The sequence below is a fragment of the Berghia stephanieae genome, chromosome 2 (genome assembly GCF_034508935.2).
Source record: "Berghia stephanieae isolate SIO BIC M18660-M18661 chromosome 2, UCSD_Bste_1.3, whole genome shotgun sequence".
NCBI lineage: Eukaryota > Metazoa > Mollusca > Gastropoda > Nudibranchia > Aeolidiidae > Berghia > Berghia stephanieae.
This window is the reverse complement of record NC_088361.1, coordinates 77,380,558-77,389,539: the sequence shown is the minus strand read 5'-3', so window position 1 is coordinate 77,389,539 and position 8,982 is coordinate 77,380,558. Positions and strand designations below refer to the sequence as shown.

Here is an 8,982-nt window from a genome sequence, read left to right as displayed (position 1 = left end):
AAATCCCCACGAAATCTTCTATATTTCAAACTTGGCAAGTCAAGAAATTCTAACCTTTCCTTATAAGATAAATACTGTATTGCATAAATCTTTTTGGTAGCTCTCCTCTGTACACTTTCAATACTAATAGATTTTCTTTATATTATGGGCTCCAGATGTAATTTCCGTATTCTAGAATTGGTCGAACGAGCGATTTATACAAATATAAGATGTATGACAAAGCCTATCCAATCACAAGATAATTGTAAAACATATTCAAACAAAAAACATTAAATTGACACAAAATTTATAAAAGAAATAGAATAAACATTTTCAAAAAAAGTGAATTTTCTATTAATGTAAGGTAATGCCAACAAAAAAATACGAAATACCTGAATTTCAGTTTCTGTATATAATGATAACAAAAGCATTTTTGAACCTGTTTTTTAAAAACAAAATGTAACATATTTTCTCATCATGTGCATTCTAACTAAATACTAAAATATCAAATTATCAAATTACTAAGGCTGACTAAGAAATTTATAATTTGAATAACGATGAATATGAAATAAATTAAAACCATGTTTTATAAAAACTTAACGTATTTTTAATATTTTGTAATAAGTGCATCACTCTTACCTTTCTTTTAAGAAAAACTATTATTACTTTTGTATCATTGCTAATAAATAAAAAGTGTTTAGGCATCGCGAAATTAAAAGGGTATTAGAATATATCTATAGACGATCTGTGTAATGTTTAAACAGAGAGGTTTCTAGAAACAAAACACTTCTTTAAGTAGTAAGCATTTACATGTACAGAAAAAATATACTCAAGCTAATCAATATTAAATAAATGAATTATTCTGTTTTTAAAAAGCTACTGTTATATTTGCATAAATGATGTTAAAGTATTAAATGAGTTTGAAATTACATTCCAATAAAACCAGACATTGATATGACTTTAAAATATTAGACAATAAAACTTATAGGCAATGAATGATACATGAATAAGAGAATAAAATAAGGTAAAGTGAATGGTGGATGCAATGAAAGTACATTTATCAAAACTTTATACAAAATGAAAGCTATTTTATACAGTACGCGAGTCATTAACATTAAAATGGCCATTGAAAATTCTGAGACAGGAAAAAAAATTCTTTTAATTTTGATGAGATGACTTTTCTTTTAAAAAATTATCTTTCTATCCAACTACAAGGTAATTGTAATAGATATCCCCATATGACATGTTGTGAGTCGATGAAATATTGTGAACAAAAAATTAAGATTAAAGAAAAATGACACATTGCAACTTGAAAAAATATGACAAAAACAACTGAAAGTTACCATATCTGAAGTTAAAGATTGGGCATTTAAATCTTATTAACGGTGAAGTAAATTCTTTAAGTGCTTGAGTGTATAATATAGGCTTGAAAAAAATTGGAAAGGACGCGATGAAAGGAGCAATGGTGAAAAGAGTCACCATTGATGGTGAAAGAGGCATTGGTGATAAGAGTCACCATTGATGGTGAAAGAGGCAATGGTGATAAGAGTCACCATTGATGGTGAAAGAGGCAATGGTGATAAGAGTCACCATTGATGGTGAAAGAGGCAATGGTGATAAGAGTCACCATTGATGGTGAAAGAGGCAATGGTGATAAGAGTCACCATTGATGGTGAAAGAGGCAATGGTGATAAGAGTCACCATTGATAGTGAAAGAGGCAATGGTGATGAGAGTCACCATTGATGGTGAAAGAGGCAATGGTGATAAGAGTCACCATTGATGGCTTGACTTGCTTGACTTGCTTGCCTTGCTTGACTTGCTTGCCTTGCTTGCCTTGCAAGGTGGCAGGGACGATAAAGCCACTTTAAATGATCATGGTGTTCTAAGAGTAATTTTCAGGGTCAGATCGGCAGAGATTGCACCAGCAGAGCTCAAGATGAAGAAAGTATTGTTGATATAAAAGTGATGGCAGGGATGTAGAAGATGGAAGCAGCAGCAGTGATAATGATGGTGAAAATGGCAAGGCAGGTGACGTGATGATGGAAATCACTCCGGCAGGGCTATGGTGGTGAAGATGATGATGATGGGAGGTGATTCTGATGGCAGTGGTTGTGTTGGGAAGTGATAGCTTTGGAAGGGATGATGGGAAGTAATGGTAGAGTCATAGGGGTTGTGATAGAAGAGACCATGCTGTGAGGTTAGTGGTAATAAGTGAAAGCCATGGCTTGGCGAAAATGATAGAAGCAGGTTCAACAATAAAGATCCAGTAAATGGCACAGTTCCAAACCCAGGGTCAAGGTGACCCATCCAGAAAGAGTCAAACAAATCACATCCCTATCCCCGTCTTCAAGACAATTGTAAATCAACATTCTGCCCAAACACATTCGGGCTTCCTGTAGGCCTCCAGTCCCGCCTACTGCACTTGGGTATGGACATGAAACACAAACAAATACACCCCCACCGGTAGAAGCACACTTATCTGTATTTCAAATCCATGCGAATGCCAACCACAATCATCTTGTCAACAAAGAACACGAATGTAACTCACCCGGCCCTAACCAGTTGGAATCAACTCGAACCCAAGTCCAGAACCACACCACCACCTTCACTTTATCACTGAATCTACCTCCAGCATCCTCATCCTCCCCACAACTTCCACCCACCACCACCTTCCTCGACAAACACAATCTCTTCATCACAATCACTACAACCCCACCAATACCACCATCATCACTTCCTCCACCATTACCTCCCTTCACAACCATTGCCATCATCATCACTTCCCATCATCATCCCTTCACCACCACAACCCTCCCATCATGATTTCCATCATCCCGTCACCCAACAATGCCACCTTCACCAACAATGTCACTATTGTTGCTCCACCATCTACATCCCCATCATCACCTCGCCACCAACAACTCCTCCAACATCTTGATCACTGCCATTACAATCCCCGGGGCCCTCCAATATAACCCATCCCATTACTCCGCTGAATACCACAATCATCCTCCATGACCTCACCATCCCTGCTGGCCACCGCCCCTACCGCCCACATATGGCCAATCTCGATTCCTGGAGCTTGATGACGTCAAATATCTGTAACAAAAAGTAACAGATTATAAAATGCAGGAAAAAAATCAGTTCTTCACATCTAGTTCAACTTTTGTTGATTCTTGTCTAATCCTGGTGCTTTCTATCTTTCAAGATTTTCAAGGTTTGTTTCAACTAAGTCGTTTGTAGTCTTAGTATATACAAACTATTTTGCGAGAGAACTTGTCTTAGGTTATACATACTATTTGTGAGAGGCCAAGTCTTAGTACATACATATTTTGTGAGAGACCTAGTCTCAGTATATAGATAACATTTTATAAAAGGCCTGTTCTTAGTATAATATACATAATTTTTTGTGAGAGGCCTAGTCTTAGTATTATATACATACTATTTTGTGAGAGGCCTATTCAACACCTACAATATGACATTGATTGATATCATTCATGGTGCACAAAAAAGATGATCAAAACACATATTGCACGCTATTATTTGCAATTACTGCCTCGATGAAAATACTTACCTCCTTTCGTAGTAGTAGTAGTAGTAGTAGTAGTAGTAGTAGTAGTAGTAGTAGTAGTAGTAGTAGTAGTAGTAGTAGTAGTAGTAGTCGTACTAGTAGCAGTCATACTAGTAGTAGTCGTACTAGTAGTAGTAGTAGTAGTAGTAGTAGTAGTAGTAGTAGTAGTAGTAGTAGTAGTAGTAGTAGTAGTAGTAGTAGTTGTAGTGATGATGATGTGGTAGCAGTGGTTGTATTTGTAGTGAAGATGATGTGTTGGTGCATGTAGCAGTAGTTATAGTGATGATGAGGTGGAGTTTACTGCAGTTGTAGTTGTAGTAGTAGTAGTGGTATGATGATGATGTGCTTGTGATTGTAGTTGTATTGGAAGTAGTGATAATGATGTGGAGGCGGTGGTTGTAGTAATAGCAGTGGTAGTGGTGTTGATGGTGGTGGCTGTAGCAGTAGTGATGATGATGTGGTGGTGGTGGTTGTAGAGAGGATGATGAGTGGCAGTGGTGATTGTAGTCGTAGTGGTAGAAGTGTTGATGTGGCGGTGATGGTTGTAGTCGTACTGGTATTGATGATGTGATAGTTGTGGTTTTAGTGATGATGATGTGGTGGTTGTGGTAGTAGTGGTAGTGATGATAATGTGGTGGTAGTAGTGGTTGTAGTTCTGGTGATATGCAGTGGTAGTGGTGTGGTGATGATATGGTGGTGGTTGTACTGGTGGTATTAGTAATGATGATCTGGTGGTTGTGGTTGTTGTAAAAGTTGTAGGATAATGATCTGGTGGAGATAATTGTAGTAACGACGGTAGTGATGATGACGTGGTGGTGGTGGTGGTGGTTGTAATCAAAGTTTTATTAATGATAATGTGGTGGTGGTGGTTGTTGCAGCGGTGGTAATGATGTATAATGATGGTTTTAGTAGTAATTGTGGTGATGATGTCATGGTGGTTGTAGTGGTAGTGGCAGTAGTGTTGATGTGGTGATGATAGCTGGTATTGATGATGATGATGTTGTGGTGGCGTTTGCAGTAGCAGTGATGAGTGGTGGTGATGATTGTAGTAGTAGTAGTGATGATGATGATGATGATGTGGTGGTTTTGGTAGTGGTAGTAGTATCAGTTGTTGCAGAAGTAGTAGTAGAAGTAGAAAAATTAGTAGTAGTAGTAGTAGTAGTAGTAATGGTGGTGGTGCTTGTAGTAGTGGTAGTATGTTCGTTTTTAAAAGTTTTACGGCGCTTGCCACACATTTAGATAATATCAGCGCCAGTAAAAAGGAAGAAAGTGGGATAGTAAAAATTTCTAGAATTACAATCAAAGTGCCCAAGAAAAAGGAAGACAGAGGGGATTAGTTCAAATAGGGAACAGATGCAGATGTAGGGCACACTATCAATGTACTTAGCTTTAGATCACCTAAATGTCTCATCCTGACACAAGCACAGGTCCCCACTAAGAGGAACACAGAGAGAAGAGAGAGAGAGAGAGAGAGAGGAGAGAGAGGAGAGAGAGAGAGAGAAGAGAGAGAGAGAGAGAGAGAGAGAGAGAGAGAGAGAGAGAGAGAGAGAGAGAAGAGAAGAAGAGAGAGAGAGAGAAAGAGAGAGAAGAAGAGAGAGAGAGAGAGAGAAGAGAGGAGAGGAGGAAGAGGAAGAGTGAGGGAGAGAGGGGAGAGGAGAGAGAGAGAGAGACCAACAGAAATTCCTACCTCGAGGAGAAGGCTCCAGTCCTATGAAGAATACACAATCCAATCTGGTCCATCCTTGAGAAAATAATAAAAAACGTTATTCTTGTTTATGTTGTGATCGAAGAAGTTATGCTTTGAAAGAAATGTAGTCTCACGACTAACGTTCAGATCATCTTTACATTCATCCCGATAGCTCAACTGGTTAACTACTAAAACAATGTGACAAGTTCTGTTCCCCAGTTGAGCCTCAAAAACTAACTTCTAAATGAAGACATAGCACAAGGCTATTAATCGTGCAGTACAGATAGATCGACACTTATGAGAGTTTATACTTTAATCAACATCAACCCAAACTCCTCATTATTTCATTATATAACATTAGTAAAAAAAGAATTCTACTACTATAACTATAAGTAATTTTACTTTGTAGTTGTTAGCTAAATGACGAGAAAATATTTTACAGTAAGGATAGAGACAGTTTCTTTAAATGGTGGGCCAGTTTTATTAATTTTATCACTTGTGAACTCTTTAAAACCATGTTTGTGGCAGGATACATTGATCTTTATCACTGTTTCAGTTTCAGTTGGGTGGGGAAGTGTGGCTCAGTGGTACAGTTTTTGTTTTGTACCCCAAAGGTCCCGAGTTCGAATACCGGCTGCGCTCTATTTTTAGAAACTTGTCAGTCAGAAGCCCTGCACACAGCTTGTATTAAACTCAAAATTAGTAATCATTATTGCTGTAACCTTTGAGTTTTGATTGATATTCAATACCTTGAGCAATTGAAATATATTTTAGTCTATGCGTTTTCTTTGAACTTGAAGTTGAAGCACTCTTGTCAGTGCTTTCCAAACAATGGATTCAATGAGTTTCATATCACAGGACTTTTGTTTTTTTCACTATTTAATTATTGATCACCAATATTTTACAGTTTACAGCTGTTTGTGTCCTCGTATTTAAATCTTTTTCATTTATCATTCCTTATCTATTTAATTTGTTGAAGTTTAGCAAGAATAATTATTGAATTATCAAAACGTCTTTTCCATACAACGCCTTCACAAGTTAACTAAGCCAACAGAAAATGAGATAGAGAGAGACAGAGAGATACAGAAGGTTTGAGAGAGAGAGAAAGAGAGAGAGAGAGGAGAGAGAGAAAAGAGAGAGAGAGAAAGAGAGAGAGAGAGAAAGAGAGAGAGAGAGAGAAAGAGAAGAGAGAGAGAGAGAAAGAGAGAGAGAGAGAGAGAGAGAGAGAGAGAGAGAGAGATAGAGAGAGAACTAAATGGAATACCTACCTCAAGATTGGATCTCCATTACGAATACAATCTTTTGAAGAATACACGATGCAATCCTGTATCTTCATGCTGTCCTTTTGTGAATTAAAAATAAAAAAGATGTATTTCTTGTTTATGTTTTGAATTTGTAAACAGATAAATGAGCAAAGACTTATGTTTTGAAAGATATGCAGTCTTGCACCTAATGATAATAGTAACTAATAATTTTTGACTTTGCCAATTTAAAAAAAAAATCAAACTCTTGAAAATGAAATATCAGGAGAAAAATTGTCACTTCTGTAAATACCTAATGTTGGTTAATACTGAAGGCTATCTAAGGTGGAATACTGGAATCTATGATTTCAGTTTGTAAAACTCTTTGTTTGTGGATTCCAAACAATGGATCAGAAAATGTTGAGATGGGAGTCATAAATTAGATTTGTCCATTCTACAATTCCCGTATATATATAAATAATGCCCTTCCACCACGACATCATAAGATACCGTCGCCTTGGCATTCCATGAAGGAATATAGATAATCCATCAAACAGGATGTCTGACGTCAACAGGAATCACCCATGTTGTCCATGTGAGCTAATTGGGGTTAATAATCTTGCACAAGGAAAAAAATCGACAGTTCCTGAAGCGGGTCAGAGTGCAATGCCTTAACCACTCGGCCACTTTTCTTTGAACTTGAAGTTGAAGCACTCTTGTCAGTGCTTTCCAAACAATGGATTCAATGAGTTTCATATCACCGGACTTTTGTTTTTTTCACTATTTAATTATTGATCACCAATATTTTACAGTTTACAGCTGTTTGTGTCCTCGTATTTAAATCTTTTTCATTTATCATTCCTTATCTATTTAATTAGTTGAAGTTTAGCAAGAATAATTATCGAATTATCAAAACGTCTTTTCCATACAATGCCTTCACCAGTTAACTAAGCCCAACAGAGAGAGAAGACAGAAAAAGAGATAGAGAGAGAGAGAGATATAGAAGGTGAAGAGAGAGAGAAGAGAGAGGAGAGAGAGAGAGAGAGAGAGAGAAGAGAGAGAGAAGAGAGAGAGAGAAAGAGAGAGAGAGAGAAGAGAGAGAGAAGAGAGAGGAGAGAAGAGAGAGGAGAGGAGAGAGAGAGAGAGAGAGAGAGAGAGAGAGAGAGAGAGAGGAGAACTAATGGAATACCTACCTCAAGATTGGATCTCCATTACGAATACAATCTTTTGAAGAATACACGATGCAATCCTGTATCTTCATGCCGTCCTTTAGTGAATTAAAAATAAAAAAGATGTATTTCTTGTTTATGTTTTGAATTTGTAAACAGATATATGAGCAAAGAACTTATGTTTATGCCTGAAGCAGTGCAATGCCTTTTGAAAGATATGCACCTAATGATAATAGTAACTAATATCTTTTTGACCTTGCCAATTTTTTAAAAAAATCCAACTCTTGAAAATAAAATATCAGGACACAAATTGTCACTTCTGTAAATACCAAATGTTGGTTAATGCTGATGGCAATCTAAGGTGGAACATTGGAATCTATGATTTCAGTTTGTAAAACTCTTTGTTTGTGGATTCCAAACAATGGATCAGAAAACGGTGAGATCGGAGTCATAAATTAGATTTGTCCATTCTACAATCCCCGTATATATATTATATATATAAATAATGCCCTTCCACCACGACATCATAAGATACCGTCGCCTAGGCATTCCATGAAGGAATTAAGATAAATCACCAAACAGGATGTTTGATGTCAACAGGAATGACCCATGTTGTCCATGTGAGCTAATTGGGGGTTAATAATCTTGCTCAAGGAAAAAAAATCAAAAGTGCCTGAAGCGGGTCACAGTGCAATGCCTTAACCACTCGGCCACTCCCCCCCCCCCCCCATATGTATTTCATATTTGACCAAGACACTAAAGAATATACAGACTGAGATAAGAGCTTATGTGATAGAGCTGTTCATGTCTCTAAACAATGGTGTGTTCTGGTTTCTCAATTAGATAAGACTAGTGATTTGTAGATTAATTGCTCAATCTTAATTTCTTACACGCACTGACCAAAGGCGATATAGTGGCCAGCACTCACCCTTAAAATTGTTTTCCATATGTATTGACCCTAATACTGATCTCGCTTTAGGAGAAAAATGCCCTTAATCTCATATTATTACCTGTCACACTAAACTAACCGTAAGGCCATTCCATGTCAAGTGAACCAAATTTTCGAAAATTGGGAACCACACTCCTTTTGATTTTCCTCAAACTTGATTGAAGATACTTATGTGACGTGAATAAAGCCAAATTTTCAGTTCATAATATGGACATTTTAATTTTTGACACTTTTTTGAAATTTTGTCTCAAAACGTGTCAAAATCAAATTTTCTTGCTGGTCCATTTTTGAGAGGCTACAACTTTTTTATTAATCAAGCTAAATCTCTCAAATTTGGTAATCCTGTACAACTTTTAGCATAGATTATAATTATTTGAAAGAAAAT

At 36.8% G+C, this 8,982-nt stretch overlaps 1 long non-coding RNA gene across 1 annotated transcript; it reads right to left on the bottom strand.

Annotated features, from left to right (window-relative positions):
- Positions 1 to 1,743: 1,743 nt before the first annotated feature.
- On the bottom strand, positions 1,744 to 6,576 carry LOC144963731 (uncharacterized). Its single transcript, XR_013643681.1, has 3 exons — positions 6,507 to 6,576; positions 5,239 to 5,292; positions 1,744 to 3,079 (listed from the first exon to the last, which is right to left on the bottom strand). It is a non-coding gene; the product is annotated as an uncharacterized LOC144963731 (long non-coding RNA).
- Between the last annotated feature and the right edge of the window lie 2,406 nt (positions 6,577 to 8,982).